The sequence below is a fragment of the Monodelphis domestica genome, chromosome 2 (assembly GCF_027887165.1).
Source record: "Monodelphis domestica isolate mMonDom1 chromosome 2, mMonDom1.pri, whole genome shotgun sequence".
Lineage (NCBI taxonomy): Eukaryota > Metazoa > Chordata > Mammalia > Didelphimorphia > Didelphidae > Monodelphis > Monodelphis domestica.
Window position 1 is genome coordinate 375,680,616 of NC_077228.1, and position 22,252 is coordinate 375,702,867.

A 22,252-nucleotide genomic window follows, 5' to 3' on the forward strand; every position below is an offset into this window, starting at 1 on the left:
AGATCAGCAAAGATGCTGGTGCAAGATAGGTAGATTTATCTAAGATTTATTAGCATAGAGTTGATAATTAAGTCCATGGGAACTGATGAGATCAGCAACTAAGGTAGCACAGAGGTAAAAGAGAAGAAGATTCTGGACAGAACCATGTAGGACATCTATGGTTGGAGAATATAATTTGAATGAGGATCCAGCAAAGTAGCAAATAGAACCAGAAGAGTGGTAGTCTGAAAACCTAAAAAGAAGAGAGTATCGAGAAGAGAGTAATAAGAACTGTTAAAGGTTATAGAAAAGTTGAGGAGAATAAGGATAGAGAAAAAGTGATTCGATTTTGTGATTGAGGGATCACTGAGTATAATTCTAGATTGCACTCTAAAATGGTTGGATCAATTCACAGACCCACCAATTGTGTATTAGTGTCCCCATTTTTTCATATGCCCTCTGGCATTCATCAATTTGCCCTTTTGTCATCTTAGATAATCTGATAGGTGAGGCATTTGATGATGTCTCAGAGTTTTCTTGATTTGCATTTCTCTAATCAATAATGGTTTACAGCACTTTTCATATAGTTATATATAACTTTGATTTATCAATCCAAAAACTATCTGTCTATATCTTTTGACCATTTATCAACTGGGGAATGGCTCATATTCTTATATATTTGACAAAGTTCTTCTACATTTTAGATGGGTCCTCTTTCTGAGAAACTGTCCTTAAAAAACTTCCCCCCAACTTTATTACTTTTCCTCTAATTTTGTCAAGGAACTGGAAACTGAAGGGAATTATCTGAACATCAATTAGCTGAACAAGTTAGGGTATATGACTGTAACGGCATACTTCTGGGACATAAAATGGCAAACATGATGATCACCAAAAAAAAAAACACCTAAAAAGACATATGAAATAGTACAAAGTGAAGTGAGTAGAACTAGAAGAATGTTATAAACAGTAACAATAATAATATATGATGATCAACTGTGAATGATTTAAGTATAATTAACAAGGCAAGGATATAAAGGATATACGGATTGAAACATACCATTCTTCAATTTTTTCCTCCATTAATTTTTCTCTAGTTTAAGTAATATATGTCTTGTATCACAACATAGGAACAGGGAAATATGTATTATATGATAACATATTTACCATTATATTGTCTTCTGGGGAAGCAGGAGGAGAAGAACATGGATTACAAAATGTCAAAAGATGAATTTGTAATGTAACTGACATATAATCTGGAAAAATGATAATTAAAAATTTTAAGGGATTGGTGACTTTGGGGAGAACAGTTTGGGTGGGATGATTAGGTTGGAAGCAGGATTGTAAGGAGATAAGAAGAGAGGGGGAGGAAAGAAAGTGGATGCACCTATTTGAGTTGGCCTTTTGAAGGAATTTGGGCAGAAAAGATGAAGGATAATAGTTAGCAAGGACAGAAGGATCATGATAGCATAAAGAGAGAAGGGACAGGAGTCAAGGATAGACTCCTGAGGGACATCCATGGTTAGCAGACATGACATAAATGAAGAAACAATCAAGGAAACCAAAAAACTATGGTCAAACAAGAACCAAAAAACATCCCAGAAACCAAGAGAGGGAAAAAAAAATCCAGAAATTGGAGGTGATCGACAATGCCAAATGCTGCAGAGAGGTGAAAGGGATTTAAGACTGAGAAAAGGCCATTAGATATGGTAATTAAAAGATCTTTGATAACTTTGGAGAGAACATAGGTTGGATCACAAAGAGAAAAGCTATTTGGGGTATCTAGGTGAGAGGGATGGTTTGGAAGGATGAGGGCACAAATATGAGGTCGAATGATGCAAATTAGTTTCCATTCCTCAGAAAACACTCAGAAAATGTATGGACAGCCAACCCAGAAAATGACTGTGGCCTTCTTTTCCTTAAATCTTTGTCTGCAGCTAAGAACTGGAATCTGAAAGAAATGAGTTGCCCTGTGGTACACATGAATGCCAAGCCTCAGGGTGGTCTGAAATGAAATATACTTGTAATCAAAGGCAAATTCCATTCAACCCTATCAAGATCTCTTTTAACTCTCACTTTGTATTACAAAAGGGCACTCAACAATGCTGGCAAAAAGAATTCCTTTATCTCCAGGGGTTCCTGAAACTAAGTTTATGAAATCTGGGGCATCCAATGGGGCAGTTGCACATCTTCTACCCATTATCATAATTTTGGATTTTTATCTTCATGGGAAAGAAGATTCACCTCAATGGAGAGCTCCATTTCACTCCCTGTCTGAAGCTTAGGACTTACCTACCATCAAATGTTCATAATTTCTGAAATGCTGCCATCAGCTCTCCATGTAACTTTCCCTTTTCAGGAAAAAGATAAAAACTGAAGACACAGCAGTTGGAATGGGGAAAATGAGACTGCTATTCTCCTTAAACAATATACTCCCAGTCCTACTCCCATCAAGCAAGTAAATGAGGAACTGTAGTGAATGAATGGTGCAAAATGAAAATGAACAAACATGTTCAAAGGAGAGAGACAAGAAGACATCTCCCTCGACTCTTTTGCAGAGTTGGAGGCATGAGGGTCCACAAATTTTGTAAATTGCACATGTTGTCAGATTTTTTTGCCATATTTGTTGGTTTTGCTGACTTTTCCATTCTTTCTTTTTTAAAAAATGCTTGTAACCAGCAATAGGAAATTAAAAAAAAAAGCAATAAAAAATTTCTAAAGATAAAATACAAAGGAATAAAAATGGAATTAGCATATTAGAAAGAGATGAAGCAGTATGTGTATTATTTCTTATCTTTGAATGCCCAGTACCTAACCATGCTCTGGAACACAATAGGTGCTTAATCAATATTTGTCAGTTGATTAAATCAGTAAGGAGTTCTTTTCTGGGTGGGCAGGAAGACAACTGGAAGCAGCACACACCTCAGGAATGCTTCTAATAGAAAATAACATTACATATGAATGTAGACGAGGGGTTCTCACCCACTAGATCTCATAACCTTTCCTGGAAGATTTCCATGCCTGTTGCTGCTCCAGGCTTATAAAGTCCCCACTCTGTAATTTGTTAGTTCCTAGATGAGAATTAGAGAGACGAATTAATATACAAACCAAAAAGAGAAGCAGCCCCACAGTCTCAGTTTTCAGGAATAGAAATTATCTTTATCAAGGACAGAATTATCAGGGATAGAAATAATTGCATTACCAATTACAATTATAAATAACAATTCTTTTATCAGCTGGAGCATCCTTTGGCCCCTTACTCCAGGGCCCCACCTATTCCTACTTTGTCCCAGAAACAGAGTACACTAGCAGAGATGTGTGCTTCTTCTTTCCCCATGCTTAGCTCAGGGTCTTTATGTCATCAGGGTAAACAGATACATATATGCCAGATCCAATGGCACATACATATGCATTCAGTCCACGCAAATCTCAAGGCTGCAGGGGAATTGTTTAAAAAAAAATATCTTGAATCCATACTATTTCTAAGGCACTACAACTTGCATAGTCTGCTCCATAACTTTAAAACTAATAAAGAACCCCAGATACTCAAGTACAAAATGGATCTGTGAAGAAAACTACTGGTGTGGGAATTCATTCTACAGATCAGCAGTAATAAACCTATGATCAGATGATAATAAATCCATGATAATAATAAAATCCATGATCATAGATTTTTTGGACTGTAAAGGACTTCAGGAATCATCTAATGCAGAGGTGGAGTGCAGACTGAACCAGATTAAAATGTAATTGGAAAATATTTAATAAAATACCTAAAAGTACAGTAAAACATAGATAGCATTATATTTTAAAATCTAATTGTGAGGCGTAGGTAGGTAACACAGTGGATAGGACATCAGTTCTGGACCCCAATTGTTTAATCCTTGACACTTTTTTGTCTTAGAATTGAAACTAACACAGAAGGTAAATGTTTTAAAATAAATAAAATAAAATAATATGCAGTCCACAGGGATCTTTATAAATGGTTGAGTATCCCTATTTTTTTTTATTTTGACTCCATTCATCAAGCCCAAACCTCTCATTTTACAAATTTTTTAAATTACGCACAGAAAAATTAATTGATTTGCCCAAAGTCACATAGGAACTGGGAATCAAACTTAAGGCCCCCATTTTCTCACAAAACTACCATATTGCCAGCCTCCAACTTTAAAAAACTTCCAAAAACTCTATAAGTATTGTTTGTATAACAATACATTGTTTATATGATTCTATAAGTATTGTACCTTCAAATATATATTTTTTAAAAACACTGTTACTTGGGGTAGCTATGTGGCTCACTGGGTTGAGAGCCAGGCCTAGAGATGGGAGGTCTTAGGTTCAAATTTGGCCTTAGCCACTTCCTAGTTATGTGATCCTGGGCAAGTCACTTGACCCCCATTGCATAGCCCTTACCACTGAATTCTACTTTGGAACCAATTGGAACCAATACATAGTATTGATTCTAAGGTAGAAGGTAAGGGTGTTTTAAAAAATCCTTGCCTTCTGTATTATTCTAAGACAAAAGACTTGCAAAGGCTAGCAACTGGGGTTAAGTGACTTGCCCAAGGTCACACAGCTAGGCAATATCTGAGGCCAGATTTGAAACCAAGTCTTCCCAACTCTAGGTCTGGTGCTCTATCCACTGTGCTACCTACCTGCCCCTCAAATGTATTTTCCTATTTTTAAAAATATCATAAATTATGGTAGCCCACCAGATCCTATTTAAGCCATTTTAAAAATTGAACTATAATAAAACAAATAGGCTTAAATCCTGAGTCTTTGATCCCACTATGGGAACACAGTTTACAGAATTACAGAAAAGAATAAGAAAGTAATGTGGAGAATTGTCAACTCCCATTCCCCTGAGCAGCAGAGAAGTGCTTAGGTGGGTTTTTGGAAGCAGGAAGGCAGGAATCCAATGATAGAATAGATAAAATTGCAATAAGGACTCTATGAGGGAATTGGAAGATAAAGCCTTCATAGCTGTCACCATTCTTAGGTATAGGATGCTTGAAAATTGTATTCATAAAGTGAGGATGTGCCTATAAACTTCTTCCTTCCTCCCAGGAGGAAAAAAAAAGGAAAAGAAAGAAATAGGTAGTTACCAGCTCAGCAGAACAATGACTACTGAGCATGGAGTCTGGAAGACAAGAGAATTCCTTAGTTCCAATATATCCTCAGACATTAATTTGCTAGCTTTGTGACTCCTGGCTAGTCTTACCTGCTGTTTGCTTCAATGTCCTCAACTGTAAAACGGGGATAATAATAGTGCCCACGTCCAAGGTTGTTGTGAGGTTCAAATAAGGTAGTATTTATAAAGCACTTAAAAACAATGATTGGCACATATTAAACTTCGTATAAATGTCAGTTATTATTATATTATATATATGTCAGTTATTATTATATTATATATGTATATATATTATTATTATATTATGTCAGTAGAGGCAGTACAATATAGCATAAATACCACTAAATTGGAGTCAAAATATTTGGGTTCAAATACCAATTCTGCTACTTACTACTTATATAATCTTAAATTCACTGGGCTTTAGTTTTTCCATCTGTAAAATGAATGGATTATGTCCTTGGCCCTATTCTGCTGAACACTAACATTAGTGACAGGCTAAGTAAGGTTTAGATAAGATTTCCGTTATTTCCAGATACCATATATTTAGGAGGGATAGTTAATCTATTGCCCAACAGTCAAAATCTAAAAAGATCTTGATAGACTGGAGCAGTTGTGGTGAACCTATGGCATGAATGCCAAAGATGGCATTCAGAGCACTCTCTGTGGGCACACAGTCACCCTCTCCCCCCACCCCCACTTCCAGAGTTGGTAACTAAGAAAGACAGAGGGATATGGGCAGAGATGCTCCCTTCCCCCTCTCCACTGTGCTTGATGACATTTTTTCACATCACCCACCCCTCTACCCAGCAGCCCAATGGGAGCACTTTCTCCCTCCCCTTTGTGGGATAAAAGGGTGGGGGCATGCCCAGCACGAGGTGAGGGGGCACAGCACGTGATCTCTGGTGGGGAAGGGCATAGATTCAATCTGGGAGTGGGTTGGGGGCAGGACCTGGCACTCTATCTGTAAAAAGTTTGCCATCACTGAACTAGAGTATTTGATGGAGCTTAATAGGTTGTGTAAACAAATACACTAATTATCTTGATATGCCTGACTTGCCTTGCTATGTAGACGATGAAGATGTGTGAGACTTACTCTTCTTATTGGAGACTCACTCTCCTTACTTGGGACCCAGAGTGACTTGAAGAAACTGGCTCTCTTCGAAAATGAGATCTAAAAAGCCTAGCTGAAGTAGCATGGACAGCGGCTTTCATAGTCCTGAGATTCTCAACTGGACTTGGATTCCTCCCATGAGCCAGTAGTTCACTCCATAACTGTTAACTTTGTATCTTCTTTGTTTGTATTCCAAACTCTGGGAACCTTCACACTCACTCATCATTCTGAAGAATGTTTCTGTACCCCAAAATATGTACCCAAGAGCCTTTGTCTTTGTATCTCGCACCCCCTGTGCCTCATAATTCATCACTCCATTCCTTGAGCTCTCTGCCCCTTCCAAACCCTTTTCCCACCTCCCCTTTGCTTGAATTATATATATGGCCACTAACTCGCTAAATTTTGAGCTATTTGGCAACAGACTGAGTTGCCCCACGTGCACATGGAAGTTCTTGCTTAATAAAAAGTGTTCTTGATTGAAGCCAGATGGCTCAGTGGATTGATAGCCAGATCTCAAGGGGGAAGTCCTGGGTTCAAATCTAGTCCCAGACATTCCCTAGTAGTGTGACCCTGGGCAACTCACTTAGCTCCAATTGCCTAGTCCTTACCACTCTTCTGCATTGCAACTGATACTTAATATTGATTCTAGACAGAAGGAAGGGTGTTTTTTTCTTTAAGATAATGAAAATATATTTATTTTTTTAAGGTAATGAGACGCATGTTGAGACTTTGTTGGCTCAGGTGACAAGAGCTCAGACAGTTGATGTCACTTCTTCCTCGGTTGAGGACAAAACAACCCCAAGGATTCTGTAGGGCTCTCAAATGCTTAGCAGGCAGATCAAGAAAGGAGCTTCCCTCAGATGAATTAATTTAAGGAGTCCTCAGTTGTTCAATATTTTTCTGTTGCTGTGGAAAAGTACATCTCCTTTTATGAACTGTTAAATGATCTATTAATTAATGAGTATTTCATTTTGTTCCATTACTCACCCAAGGCAAGTCCAGCCCAAAAAAATTTCTTTCAAATATGTGAAGAATAGTGGCTGAGGGGGCAGAGGGATGGCTCAGTGGATTTAGAACCAGGCCTAGAGTCGAGAGATACTAGATTAAAATCTGGCCTCAGACACTTCCTAGCTGTGTGATCCTGGAAAAGTCACTTAACTCCCACTGCCTAGCCCTTCTGCCTTGGAACCAATACACACTATTGATTCTAAGACAGAAAGTAAGGGTTAAAAAAAAGAAGGATGTTAGATGAGGGATTAGGTCCAGAGCAAGGTAGAAATTATAGATAAGAAGCAAGGAAAAACTTTCTAACAAATGTTTGCTATTGCTTAGTCATTTAAGTTGTGTCCAACTCTTCATGACTTCATCTAGGATTTTTTTTTGGCAAAGATACTGGAGTGAGTTGATATTTCCTTATCCAGTTCATTTTATAGATGAGGAACTGAGCCAAAAGAATTGTGACTTGTCCAGGTTCACACAACTAGTATGTGTCTGAAACAGGATTTGAACTCAGGTCTTCCTCATTCCAGACCCAGCATTCTATCTTATCCATAGTGCCACCTAGTTGCCCATCCTAACAACTAGAGCTATTCAAAAGTAGAATGAATAACTTCAGGAAAGGGCCTGAAAACAATGGGCTGATATTTTGTAGAAAGGTTCATTTGTCCGTTTGTTTGTTTCCAGGAAAAAGATTGGATTAGATAGACTATAAAAGGTCTCTTCAATTCTTGAGACTCTAGGATTTTTCCTACCAAACCAAAAAGGAACTTTTTAAAAACTTTTTAAACCAATTACTTAACAAGTATGTAAAAAGTATCTACTATGTGGCAGATAAGTTCTAGACATACAAAGACAGAGAATGATACAAATTCTGTTATTTGTTCACCTCTTACTCCCTACTGCATTTCATCTGTTTGCTTGATGGAGGCAAGAGAGAGTTATGTATTCTTTCAGAATTACTAGCAGTTTCAATTTTCCCCAGGACTTTATCATTTGAAATCCTACATCTTCTCTTCCGTTTTTGTCTTTTCCTTGAAAGGGGAAGCACCTGAGGAAAGCTGACAAACTCTCTGATCCTTAAGGTCTCTTGTAGCTCTAAATCCTATGAAAGCTGCCATCTTTGTAAATTCAGTTCTAGATTTCTTGGGACAGCTGAGAGTTATTGTCATGGTAACTGATCTGGGTCCTAAGGACTCAAGCATGTAAGACAAGGTAAAAGAGTATGGTCTGCCTGACTGAGTCGGTCACCATGAAGCCAGGCCAAGGATTCTCTAGAGTCTATAGAAACTGGAATGTTAATCATGTTAGTAGCTGTTCTAACACCTGGCAGAAGGTTTCTGCTGTCTTTCAGTCCAGGGAAGTTCAGGTTTCTCTGCTCAGCCGCTCCTATCTAGATAATCCCTGTGGATTTAAAAGGTCCTCAGCACTGATCTCAGAACAGACATCTCTACAGTAGCTATGCTCTTATGCTTCCTTAGACTTATAGGAAGTTGGAGCAGCTAGGTGGTTCAGGGGATTGAGAGCCAGACCTAGATGGGAAGTCCTGGTTCAAATTTGACCTCAGGCACTCTCTAGTTATGTGACACTGATCAAGTCACTTAACCCCAATTGCCTAGCCCATACCTTTCTTCTGCCTTGGAATCAATAAATGGTATCAACTCTAAAACAGAAGGTAAAGGCTTAAGAGAGAGAGAGAGAGAGAGAGAGAGAGAGAGAGAGAGAGAGAGATGTAGGAGAGTTTAAAAGATCATTCAAGCAACTAAGAATCCAGGTTCTTAATCTCTTCCTCATTTCTCTTCTTACCCTCCATAAGTTGAGCAAAATCTTCGATCATAAAGACCTTGGGAAAAAAACCAATAACTCATATTTTGTCTCTCCTTCTGCTCTAAGAAGAAACTTTAGAAAAATGTTTCTCTATATAATTTCTGTTTTCTCTTTATTTTTCTTCATTCAACAAGCTGCTCAATACCAGTTAGCCAGAAAAGCTATACTAGCTTGGAAGAGCTAACATATGTCTGAGATGATAATTATTTAAGTTGTATTTATCTTCCACAGCCCAGCACCCTAAGCTCCATGTTTATATGGACGTACAAAACATCTCTAAAATTAATCTTGACAAGTTTCCTCAAGTAATCTCAAACTACAGATCATGTTTAGGTCAACAATGATGTGGATTAAATAGTTCCCAGTTCTCATGCAAACACTTTAAGTGACAGCAAATATCAAATAAAGGATGGATTTTGTTCTGGTAACACATAACAAATGATGCAATTCTTCTTCCCTTTTCAGTGAGTGCTAAATATCACATCAGGGATATATATGTAGCCTTACACCACTAGCCTAAGGGCTTGAAGTCCCTTAGAAGGAAGTAAATTTGAGATTGTGGCAAATAAAATTCTGAGAGACAAGGTTTTGGGTATGAAGAATCAATTTATTAACTAGGCTAGCAATAATTATTAAATTGACAACAAATATGCAGAGTTCTGGATCACTTAAAATGCTCCTGTCTTCCTGACAGCACATTTTTGGGCCTTCTTCTGACCAGAAAAAGACAACTCTAATTGGTGGATACTTAGTAAGGAGTTGGTTAAGAGCTCTTAGCCTTTGCTGATTACCACATCACTTAGGGGGAATTAGTCAGCTTAGAATGTGACCGTGCCATTAGATTTCAGCAGCCCTCAGAAATTTGGACAAAGAAAACCATTTCACTCTGGTTAAGTTTCTCCTTTGTTAGAGATGGTAATTAATCTTGGTATTGGTTATTGATCTCTATGGCCAGTTGATATTGATCAGCTAAACTTTCAGTGAACTCTGATGATCAGGGTTTGATAAATTGCTGGATGCAGTTTAATCCAACAAAACTTATTAATTACTATCAGGAGAGGCATGGACAGAAAAAGGATATATGAATAATAAATAATATCTTAAATCTAAAACTAAAGTGTCTAACTATAACCCAAACCCCTCTGTCCTGCAAGGGATGTCTTTGTGTCTGATTAGATCAGATCTAACCTGACTTCCTCTCTGTCTAAAGCTATATCTCACTTACTAAGTTATCCTAATATTTTGTCTTAAATTATATAATTATTTTTATTTGTATCAAAAATCTTCCAGCTGCCTCAAACTGATGATCAGCTGAATACAGTTCTTCCTGTCTCATCTCTCTCAGCAGGGGGTAGAAACTGCCTCTAGTGAAAGTGAAACAGTGCCCCCTTTCCACTGCTTTTCCCTCTTTGAAAGGAAAAGTGATCACTTCACTCAATCTTCCTTAGATCTCAAGCTGTTTTCTCTCTTCTCCAAAATAATTCTTACAAAATTCAGTTATCCAAGCCTACCCCCCCCAGTCCCCTCCTTCAAGCAAGGAAGTTCCCAGAGTCAGTCATTTCCCAACTGTCTTTCCTTTTCTACAGTTCTCTTCCCATCACTTCACAGAAAATGCCTCCCTTACTTAAAGGAGCCATGGGAAAAAAACCTTACATCTTCATGACTCAAGTCAGCCTGAATCTTAAAGACATGAACCAGTTCAGAAGCTCATCTCCCCAGGGAGCGAGCTAACTCAAACTGGGTCTTGTTTAAAAAGTAAAGAAATCTCAAGTTCCCAGTTGGGTAGGGCTCATCCTGACTTAGTTAATAAGCAGATACCTTAAGATCAGGAATGCTATAATGTCTCTAGAATTGTCCTGAGATGGGCATCTCTTCAAACTGTTATATTTAAAATTAATTAATATCTATCTACCAGTTATTATTTTTCCATAAAGTATATTAATAATCACTTGAGATAGAAAAGCACAGAGTTAAAGTCTCTTCCTTATTCCAAGTTCTCAGACCATGTGTCTCTATTCTTTTGGCATCTTTTCTCTCTCTCACCTGTCTGCTCCCTCCCAGAGTCCTGGCCAAAAGACCCTAGGTATCCCAGGTATGCTCTACCCACTTTCTTTTATTGATGTTCAAAGAGGTAACCCAGGCATGTGAAGAATTTTGACACCTGGGTTGGCCCTCCAGGAGGGGGGAGGGCATGAACTTCCCTCAACACAAAACTTAGTCTAAGAAATTGTCTTTTTTTTTTTTACATTGGGAAATTATTCAGTGTTTCATTCTCAAGGTCATGCAAAAGACAAGAATAATCTGGTTGCCTTGACAATGATTGCCACACATTTTTCTAAACCATGATGGTTAAAAACTAAAATTCTAACCTAAAGTACAGAAATGGCTTTTTGATAGGGAAGACAATATTATAAATTAATATTAATAAGTTTTTAAACCCTTACCTTCCATCTTAGAATCAACACTGTGTATTGGTTTCAAGGTAGAAGAGGGATAAAGGTTAGGCACTGGGGGTTAAGGAACTTGCCCAGGATCACACAGCCAGAAAGTGTCCGAGGCCAGATTTGAACCTAGGACCTCCCATCTCTAGGCCTGGCTCTCAATTCACTGAGCCACCCAGCTATCCCCATGTAAATAACTAAATGAAATGTTAAAATTAATTTTCCTTAGGGCTCTTAATGAGGCACACATTCTCCAGTGAATCCTACATTTGCCCCAGACATGCCTCTACATATTTCCAGCCTTACTATTCTATCCTATGAGCTTGAATTCCCCTTGGAAGGTAAATAAATTTAGGATGATGAGGGAAGCCTTTCCATCAGAACTCTTCATATAAATTAAGGTTATAATGGGCAAACTCCATGTCTTCAGTCCTCTATATCACAATTTAATCTCTTCCAACTCTAATATCAGGACCATGTTTTCAATTCTCTTCTCACCAAGGGGTTGACTTTCTCTAAGAACTTTACTTTCTTTCTCTAGAAGGCTATGTTCTGAGATTCTCTTAATGCTGAGGGTCTGGCACTAACCAGCTCCTCTTCCCCCATTCTCCAGGAAGCTGGACCTCAGAATTCTCCAAGAACTCAGAGAATTGTCAAGAAAATCTCCCACTTCTCTTTCCAAGATGGAGAATTATGTGATTCCATCCATCATTTGTTTGATAGAAGGTCACTATCCCTTGTTGCCATCTCTCAAGTCATTCAAGTAAGAGCATGTACATGCCCCAGACTCTGCTGTCCTTAGTAACTTTGAGAACAGGAGAGAAGGTTATGTGGAAGATCCACTCTTAGCTTTTCAGTAATTCTTTCTCTGATCACTTGTCTCGCAACTTTTTCTGCTTGCTTTTTTGAAACCAGTACAAAAGAATGACCAGCACTAAGGACTATCAAATCATCCTTCGCACAAGCTGAAATCACAAAACCTAAAGGCAGTGTGAATGTATCCCCAAGTACCTGGACCCTGGAGATATTCTCAATCCTCTCTGAATTTTTAATGGGCATTCATCTCTCAATCACATCTTCCTGCTCAGGATACCCATTTAGCCTCTGCATAAAAAAATAAAAAATAAGTCCTTTAAGAACTTTAATTTTTTTTAAACTCTTATCTCCCATCTTAGAATTAATACTGTATGTTGGTTTTTAAACTTAAACATACAGTGTTTAAGAAAGGAGTAGTTTGGCTAGAAATTAAAGCAAGTATTGTAGAGATTTAGATTATAACTAATTTGACCACTCATGCTGATTGACTTGAGAGACTTAGTAAGTAAAAAATGTTACAAAGATTATTCTAGCACAGATGTATGACCCTTAAGAGTTCTAGTAGGTAAACATCAACATGCTTTTGTTAAGCATCTACTTCATGCCCAGGACTCTCCTAAGTGCTGGGAAATAAGAATCTTTCAAAAATTATCCCAAATCTGGAAGGATTTATGTAGCTAAAAATATTCAATTTAGGTAAGCACACAGGAATACTTGTATGCCAACATAAATATTATTACTGTAGAATGATAGGTATGGGTCTTATAAGAATTAATGCATTATCTTGTGGCCTCTTTACAATTTATGTTTTCTCAGTTTTAGTAAAGTACTTATTAAAAGTTAGCTAAATTCAGCAGTGGGGACCATTGATGTGGAAAGTAATAAAGGCTGAGGAGTCTCAGGTGAGAAAGTAGTCTGGAAAGACATCAAATGATTAGTTTGAGGGGCTCTGGTTTGATTTTTTTTATTTAATTGCTCTAACTTGTCAGAATGAATTTGGCCACCATTCATAATGGTCTCTTGGGACCAACAGGCTTTTACAATCTAATTCAGTTACCATATGTCTTACTTCTGTAGCAAACATACTATAATTTGTCACTCCAAAATTCTACATGTAACCTAAAATGGCCAATGGCAGGCTTGATAGTAAAACGTTTTATGATCTCTTTTAATACAATTTCATGTTTTCAGGCATAAATCTATACCAGACAATACCTTTGCTGCCAACATGGCCATTGGCTATTATTACATCACACTAAGGATAAGCAGAAAATTGTCTCAGAGTACTACAATATTTACAGTAATGTCCAGAATGATCATGAATACAAGATGGAAGTTGACACCAGCTATCACATTTTGATATATTGAGTACCTGAATGAAAAGAGGTACATCTTGGGGGCAGTTAGTGGCTCAGTGCATTGAGAGCCAGGCCTAGAAATGGGAGGTCCAAGGTTCAAATCTGACCTTGGACACTTCCTAGCTGTGTGATCCTGGCAAGTCACTTAACTTCCATTGCCTAGCCCTTACCACTCTTCTGCCTTGGAACCAATGTATGGTATTGATTCAAGACAAGTTAAGGGTTTAAAAAAAGGAAAAGGTTAGATCTGAAATACAATCCTCCAATGGCATGTTATCATCCTATTTTCTCAAGGATTCTAGTCTTTGCCTTATTCAAGATAACCTTATTCATGATAAACCCACTTTTAAAAGCCAAGAAAATAATTCTGCCTTCCATGTGACTATTCAATTTTTGTCCACACACAAAAAAAAAAATTAGTGGATACTTGCTTCACTTACTGACAAGGGCACACTGTAGCACTGAATAGGAATGGAGGAAGGGAGCATATATTATGACTTCTACTATGAGACCTACTATGTGCCAGGCATTGTGTTAAGCCCTTTACAAGTCTCATCTCATCTTATCCTCACAACAACCTTGGGAGCCTTGTGTATTGTTATTCCCATTTTACTGATGCTAGCAGAGAAGTTAAATTATTTGTCCAGAATCATACAGTTAGCAAATCTCTGAGACTGGATTTGAACTCAGGTTCTCTTACTTTAGATTCAGCACTCTATCCATTGTACCACCTTGTAGTTAGCAAGAAATTTCTTTCTAGAATGTCAAACAGTCATTGACTTCTGTATTCAAGGGGTTGTTTAGTTGTAACTAAGGTGTTCAGTCTTTCAGAATAGAGAGAGAGGAAAAGAGAGGAGAACCTCCCTTCTCAAAGCAGGGTTCAGGGGAGACAGATGATCTTTAAGGTTGGCTCAGAGAGAGGAGAAGGGGTTTGAAGATTTTCCCTCTTCTGCCTTCCCTCCTTAGCTAAGGCTGCTCTCCCAGATTCTTCAGTCCCTCTTGCCCCCCCCCCCACTACTTGAGACCAAAGGGTTTCACTTGATCTGTTCACTCACACTTGATTCACAGTTTGGGGAAAAGATAACTATTTTAATGTCAACTCAATCAGAATAATACAAAGGAATAAGTAGCAGGGAAAGAATGGGAAAGGAAAGTGGAAAAAAGGGGGTCCCAGTCTCTATCTAAAACCCTTTTCCTTCCCTCCTCGAGTTTGGGGGGAACTCAGGCTTTGACAGCCTGAGCCCCCTGAAAGATAGTCAGGTTGGCTGACCATGGTTTGACCCCTTGGCCACAGTTCAGACCAGGACAACAGAAGCTAAGGTAAAGTCTGACAGAGATTCAAAATGCCTTTCTCAGGTTTCTCCTTCAATAGTCTTTTTCAATTGGGAAATGTTGGGGAGAAGGATTTCCAGTCACAAACAGAACAAAGTGGGTAACCCTCAGAAGAAAGTCTTATTCAACCTTCTTTCTTTGGTCTACTGAGAGAAACCAGCTCCTCTCCCAGCCAGAATCTTCTCTTCCTCCAGATTCCCTGCCTCCTGGGGCCCCTCCCCCATTAAGGTGATCAGTTCTACACACTCTTCAGCCTGGCACTTTTCTTATGTGCCAGCCTCTGTCACACTTCTTAATCAATATTAATACATTATGTTGCACAGAAATCATTACTTTTTGCTATGGACATCTTACTTTAGGTTCCAGAGCTGAGTTTAATTATAAAACTCCAGTTTTTTCCAATTGCCTGCTATTCAAAAGTAGTCTCATGTATGGAATGAACTGTGCATAGAGGTCTTAAAGGTTTGTCCTAAGTTTGATAGACTGATTTCCAATAAAACCTAAGTGTCTAATCCCTTTTTGGGAGCCTCTGACTTTGAAGCTTATCTGTGATGATTTCTTAATCAGCTCTAGTCTTCTTGCCCCATCATAATAGGAATCCAAAGAGTTTGTTTTAGAACTTTATGGACCCTGGGTCCATTGATAACACAGAATCCCTGAGTGTCATCTTCTTTGGTCCCTATTTTAACTTTGGAGGGAATACACATATTGGTTAATTTTTGACTAATAGGAAAGAATTGATTTAAGAATTGGCTTCCATACCATGCTTATGTCTCATATCTCTATTTGGAGAACCCTCTATCCCTTGGGAGTTATTCTGGTACTAGATTCCCCCTTTGTGTTGAGAAGTCTGGGTTTTTCCCTTTCCTAACTGTTTTTTAAGTGTTGGTTTAGGCCCTATAAGCATCATGGCAGATATGAGATTATAGGAACTTTGTGCATTATAGTTGAATTTATACAATTTTGTGTTTGGTAGGGTGAGGGGAAAGTATACCCTTCAGGTCTAGCAACAATGATGAATCTGGGTCTTCAGAGAAGATTAATTTTTGAATTACCTAAGAATTGTACATCATAGACAAAGACTTTACTGGTACTCTTAAAGAAAATAAGGAAGACAAATTAAAGAAAGACAAGTGTTGGAGCCCCCTATCCAAGATGCTCAGAGGAATAAGCAGAACTGAGGACCAATGAGCCTGAAATATTCTTAGTTTGATTTTCTGGGACAATAAATATTTAACTGAGGGCGGATGGACTGATAGAGGGAAAATATTAAGATGTGTTAATTGCAGAAGGCTCTGATCAATTAGAGGGTTCCTTAGTCAACTTGATGATGTTATAATATATAAACCTTTGTTTGGAGCTATGGAGGACACATGATTTCTGTTACCAGTGACTACAGCTGCCTCCAAGAAGACTGAATGACTGGGATTCAGGAAGATAGACTCTTTTTTTAAAAATGATAACGCTTACTTTCTATATTAAAAATGATACTAAGTAGCAGTTGCAAGACAGAAGAGCAACAAGGGGTAGGCAGTTGGAGCTAAGTGACTTGCCTAGGGTCACATAGCTAGGAAGTGTCTGAGGCCAGAATTGAACCCAGCTCCTGACTCTAGATCTGGCTTTTAATCACTGAGCCAATTAGCTTCCCCCTTGGAAGATAGAGTCTGGACAAAAAAAAAAGCCTTTTTTGTAGTCCATAAAAGTGAGCTAACAGACAAGGTCGTTTGGGCTTCCTTTTGGGCTTCCCATTTTCATAAGATAGACTAGCACATAGAAGAAAATAGTGCCATGAAAACTAGAATGGGCCAAATGGAAAAAAGGATGTAAAAGTCATGGAAGAATTTCAGGCTTTAAAGATTAGAATTAGGCAATTAGAAGTTAAGAACTTCACAAGACATCAAAAAACAATAAAGCATAATCAAGAGAATGAAAAAATAGAAGAAAATATGGAATATCTCGTTTTTTAAAAACTGACCTAGAAAATAGATCCAGGAGAGAAAATTTAAGAATATTAGACTACCTGAAAGTCATGACCAAAAAAAAATAGCCAGATATCATATTACAAGAAATTATCCAAGAAAACTGGCCTGATATTCTTGAACAAGAGGATAAAATAGAAATTGAAAGAATCCACAGATCACCTGCTGCTATAAATCCCCAAATGACAACTCCTAGGAATGTTATAGCCAAGTTCAAGAGCTCCCAAGCCAAATAGAAAATACTGCAAGTAGCCAAAAAGAAATAGTTTGAATATCATGGAGCCCCAATCTGGATTACACAGGATCTGGCAGTTTCCACATTGAAGGACTAGAAGACTTGTACTATGATATTGCAGAAGACAAGGGAACTGGGCTAACAACTGAGAATCACCTCTCCAGAAAAACTGACTATATTCTTTCAGAGGAAGATATGGTCATTTGTTAAAATAGAAGATTTCCAATCATTCCTGAAGAAAAGGCCAGACCTAATCAAAAATTTAATGTTCAAATACAAAATTCAAGAGAAGCATAAAAAGGTAAATAATAAAGAGAAAAGAATTTAAGAGCTTTAATAAGGTATAATTATTTATATCCCCATATAGAAAGATGAGATCTGTAACTCTTAAAAATTATTATCATTATCATAGTAGTTAAAATTATACATAGACAGAGGGTGTGGTAGTAATATATTTCAGATGCTATGTTTAAAAAATCTAGGGGTGAAAAAGAGGATTGCACTAAGAGAGATGGGAAGAGAGAAGTAAAATGGGGTAAGTTATATCACATAACGAGGCATGGGGGGAACTATTACAGTGCAGGGGATGTTGAGGGTGGTGATGGGTAATACTTAAATCTTGCTCTCATTGGATTGGCTCAGAAAGAGAAGAACAGTCAGCTTCACTGATGTATAGAGTCCTATATTACCATATAGAGAAGTAGGAGAATAAAAAGGGGTGATAGGGAGGAGAGTAACATAAGGGAGGGAGAAGTTGGGGGAGGGTGATTAAAAGACCCAAAGAGAAGTAGATGGGGAATAAGAAGGGTGTTAGTGGGAGGAGGAGTAATACAAAGGAGGGGGAATGGGAGCAGTGATTAAAATCAAAACACTGGTGTGTAGGGAGAGTGAAAGGAGAAAAGACAGGATTAAATAAGGAAATCAAGATGGAGGGGAATACCCAGGTGATAATCATAACCGTAAATGTAAACGGATAAACTAAATGAAAGCAGATAGAGTGGATTAAAAACCAGAATCCTACCATATGTTGTTTACAAGAAACACATTTGAGGCAGGTAGACACACAAAGAGAATAAAGGTAAGAGGCTGAAGCAGAATCTATTGGATTTCAACTGGAACAAAAAAATCAGAAGTAGCAATCATGATCTCAGACAAAGCTAAATCAAAAGTAGATCTGATTAAAAGAGATAAAGACGGTAACTACATATTGATAAGAGGTAGTATAGACAATGAAGTAATATCAGTACTTAACATATATACACCAAATGGTAAAGTATCTAGATTTTTAAAGGAGAAACTAAAGGAACTTAAGGAGGAAATAGATACTAGTGAGAGACCTCAACCTTCCCCTATCAGAACTAGATAAATCTAACCAAAAAATAAATCAGAAAGAAGTAAAGGAAGTGAAAGTAGAGAGTTTGAATTAATAGATGTCTGAAGAAAACTGAATGAGGATAAAAAGGAATATACCTTCTTTTCAGCAGCATGTGATACATATACAAAAATTGACCATGTGCTAGGGCATAAAAACTTCATAACCAAATGCAGAAAAGCAGAAAAATAAGTGCTTCTTTTTCAGATCATAATGAAATAAAAAATTATAATCAATAAGGATCCATGAAGAGAGACATTTTAAAATTAATTGAAAACCAAATAATCTTATTCTTTAAAATGGGTGAAATCAATAATCAAAATAACAAAAATCACATGATTTTCTCAATAGATGGAGAAAAAGCCTTTGACAAAATACAACATCCATTCTTACTGAAAACACTAGAATGCATAGTAATAAAAGGGCCTTTCCATAAAATAATATTTGTTTAAAACAATTATCAAGTACTATCTGCTATGGGGATAAGTTAGAAGCCTTCCCAATAAGTTAAGAGTAAAGCAAGTACATCCATTATCATTATAATAGAAATGCTAGCTTTAGCAATTAGAGAAGAAAAAGAAATTGAAGGAATTTAAGTGGGCAATAAGGAAACTAAATTATCACTCTTTGTGGATTTTATGATGGTATACATAGAGAATCCTAGAAAATCAACTTAAAACTAGTTGAATATTTAATAACTAGCAAAGTTGCAGGATACAAAATAAACTCACTTAAATCATTAGCATTTCCATATATTTCCAACAAGACATAGAAGCAAGAATTAGAAAGCGAAACTCCGTTTACAGAAACTCTTGTACTATATCTATATCTAGATACTATAAAATATTTGGGAATCTGCCAAGAAAAGTGTAGGAATTACATGAACACAATTACAGAACACTTATCACACAAATAAACTGAGACCTAAACAATCAGAAAATGAAAACTCATGGGTAGGATAAGCTAATATATGATAAAAATGACAATCAAATCTAAATTCAGTTCCATGTCAATCAAACTACCAAAAACATTATTTATAGAACTAGAAAAAATAATTTAAAAATTCATCTGGAAGAGCAAAAGGTCAAGAATATCAAGACCAATGGAAAAAAATGTGAAGGATAGTGGCATAGTGCTATCAGATCTTAAACTGTACTATAAATCAGTAATCATCAAAACAATTTGGTACTGGCTAAGAACTAAAAGAGAGGATCAATGGAATAGATTAGGAGTAAATGATCTCAGCAATCTAAAGTTTAATAAACCCAAAAATCCCAGTTTTGGGGATAAGAACTCACTTTTGACAAAAACTACTGGGAAAATTGGAAAACAATATGGCAAAAATCAGGTTTAGATCAATATCTCACACTCTATACCAAGATAAGGTCAAAATGGGTATATGATTTAAACAAAGAGTGATATTAAAAGTAAATTAGGAGAGTGTAAAATAGTTTGCCTGTCAGATATATGGAGTAGGGAAACATTTATGACCAAAAGAGATAAGAGAACATTACAAGATGTAAAATGAATAATTTTGATTATATTAAATTTTAAAGGGTTTTCACAAACAAAACCAATGCAACCAAGATTAGAAGCAAAGCAAAACATTGGGGAGAAAATTTGTAACAGATTTCTCTGATAAAGGTCTCATTTCTCAAAGATATAAAGAACTAAGTCAATTTTATAAGAATCCAATTGATAAATGGTCAAAGGATATGAATAGACAGTTTTTAGATGAAAAAATCAAAGCTAGTGATAATCATATGAAAAAATGTTCCAAATCCCTCATTTAGAGAAATGCAAATTAAAACAACTCTGAGGTACTACCTCACACCTATCAAATTGGCCAATATGATAGTAAAAGAAAATAATAAATGTTAGAGGGGATATGGTAAAATTGAGACACATGTATTTCTGGTGGAGTTGTGAATTGATCCCACCATTCTGGAGGGCAATTTGGAATTATTCCCAAAGAGCTATAATAGAATACATACCTATTGATAGAGTAAGTCCACTACTAGGTCTGTATCCTAAAGAGATTTTTTTTAAATGGGAAAGAAACTGTTTCTACAGAAATATTTATAACTGCACCTTTTGTGGTAGCAAAGAATTGGAAACTAAAAGGATGTCCCTCAATTAGGGAATGGTTGACCAAATTGTGGTTTATGGTAATAATGGGATACTATTGAGCTATAAGGAATGATGAACAGGATGATTTCAGAAAAAACTGAAAAGACCTACATGAACCAATACAGAGTGAAATAAGCAGAACAAGGAGATCATTATAAACATTAACTGGAATATTTTTTGGAACAATCAAATGGGATAGACTGCTACTGACAACAATACAATTATAATCCAGGAAAATTCTGAGGAACCTATGAAAAAGAATGCTATCTACCTCCAGAGAAAGAACTGTTAGAATAGAAATACAGATGAAAACATATGATTTCTCACTTATTTAGATATATGATTTGGAATTGTGAAAGGGAATTTTTCCCTTTGTCTATTTTAAGTTAATCAATCAAGAACTTAATTGTAATAATTAAAAAGTTGGTTTGACAAAAATAATAATAGTTAAAAAAAGAATTGTGGTCGCCGTTTGTAAAAATTAAAGTTAAGCTATAAGTCAGTAGGCTGTTAGTAGCTTTATTTACAGTAAGGTAGAGATATTAGAGTGGTAAATATAGGAAAGAGGTAAAAAATATCACCTAGCTAAAAATATTCAAAGTCCTAATCCTAGTGCCTCTGGACCAGAAAGCAAATCCAAATGCAAATCTCAACAGAATCCAAAGTCAAGATCAGGAAGCCGAAATCCAAAGAGTCAAAGACGCTGAAAAAACCACAGAGAACCTTCAGCACACATGAGGCCAAGACTGCCAAGAATCCTATCAGAGCTTATGCACACTAGGCTAAAGGCCACCAATGAATGAAGAGCCAAGAATCCCTAAGAATGAAGAATGAAGACTCTCCAAGAAACTATCCAAGAATAAAGAGGTCGAATCTCTCTTGGGCTCTGCTTATATATAATTTTCTCCACTCATCAGCTCTCCTCCTCACATCTCAGGAATCAATCACAGCTTTTCAATTTGCCTAGCACTAACTTCAGAAAACTTATGTGGAAATTTGTTATTAAAATAAAATAAATTTGAAAAAAAAAAGAGGGCAGTAACCAGTGTGCTAATAGATTTCTTTGCAGAAACACATGGCCAGGGTAGGCAAAGAGGCAAACATTTATTACATGCCAGACACCATAACTGGGAACTTAAAGAATGACAAAAATTGAGTCCTTGTCTTCAAGACAGTCACATTCTAAGGGAGATTATATGCAAAATTACTATGTAGATACATGATATACTTGCTGTAAGTGGATGGTAATTAAGAAATAAGGCATCAGCATCAAGAGAGATTGGGAAAGGTCCCCTTAAGAAGGCAATATCTAAACTGAATCTTGATAGAAGCCAGAGATTCTAGGAGGCATAGATTCTAGGCATTGGAGACAGCCATTGCAAATTCATGGAGCTGGAAAAATAGCAAGTTCTGTATAAGGAATAGTAAGATCAGAGACATGGATCATAGAAAGCATGGAAGGGGATTAAGTGTAAGAAGACTGTAAAGATATCATGAGATCAGGTGAAGAAGGGCTTTAAATGATAAATAGGATTTTATATTCTATCCTGG

The 22,252-nt window shown here is 36.9% G+C and overlaps 1 protein-coding gene across 1 annotated transcript in view; it reads right to left on the reverse strand.

Moving 5' to 3' along the window:
- The window catches only part of METTL24 (methyltransferase like 24), a 205,843-nt gene that overhangs the window by 124,719 nt on the left and 58,872 nt on the right, over window positions 1–22,252 (reverse strand). The gene's annotated exons all lie outside the window — the stretch shown is intronic.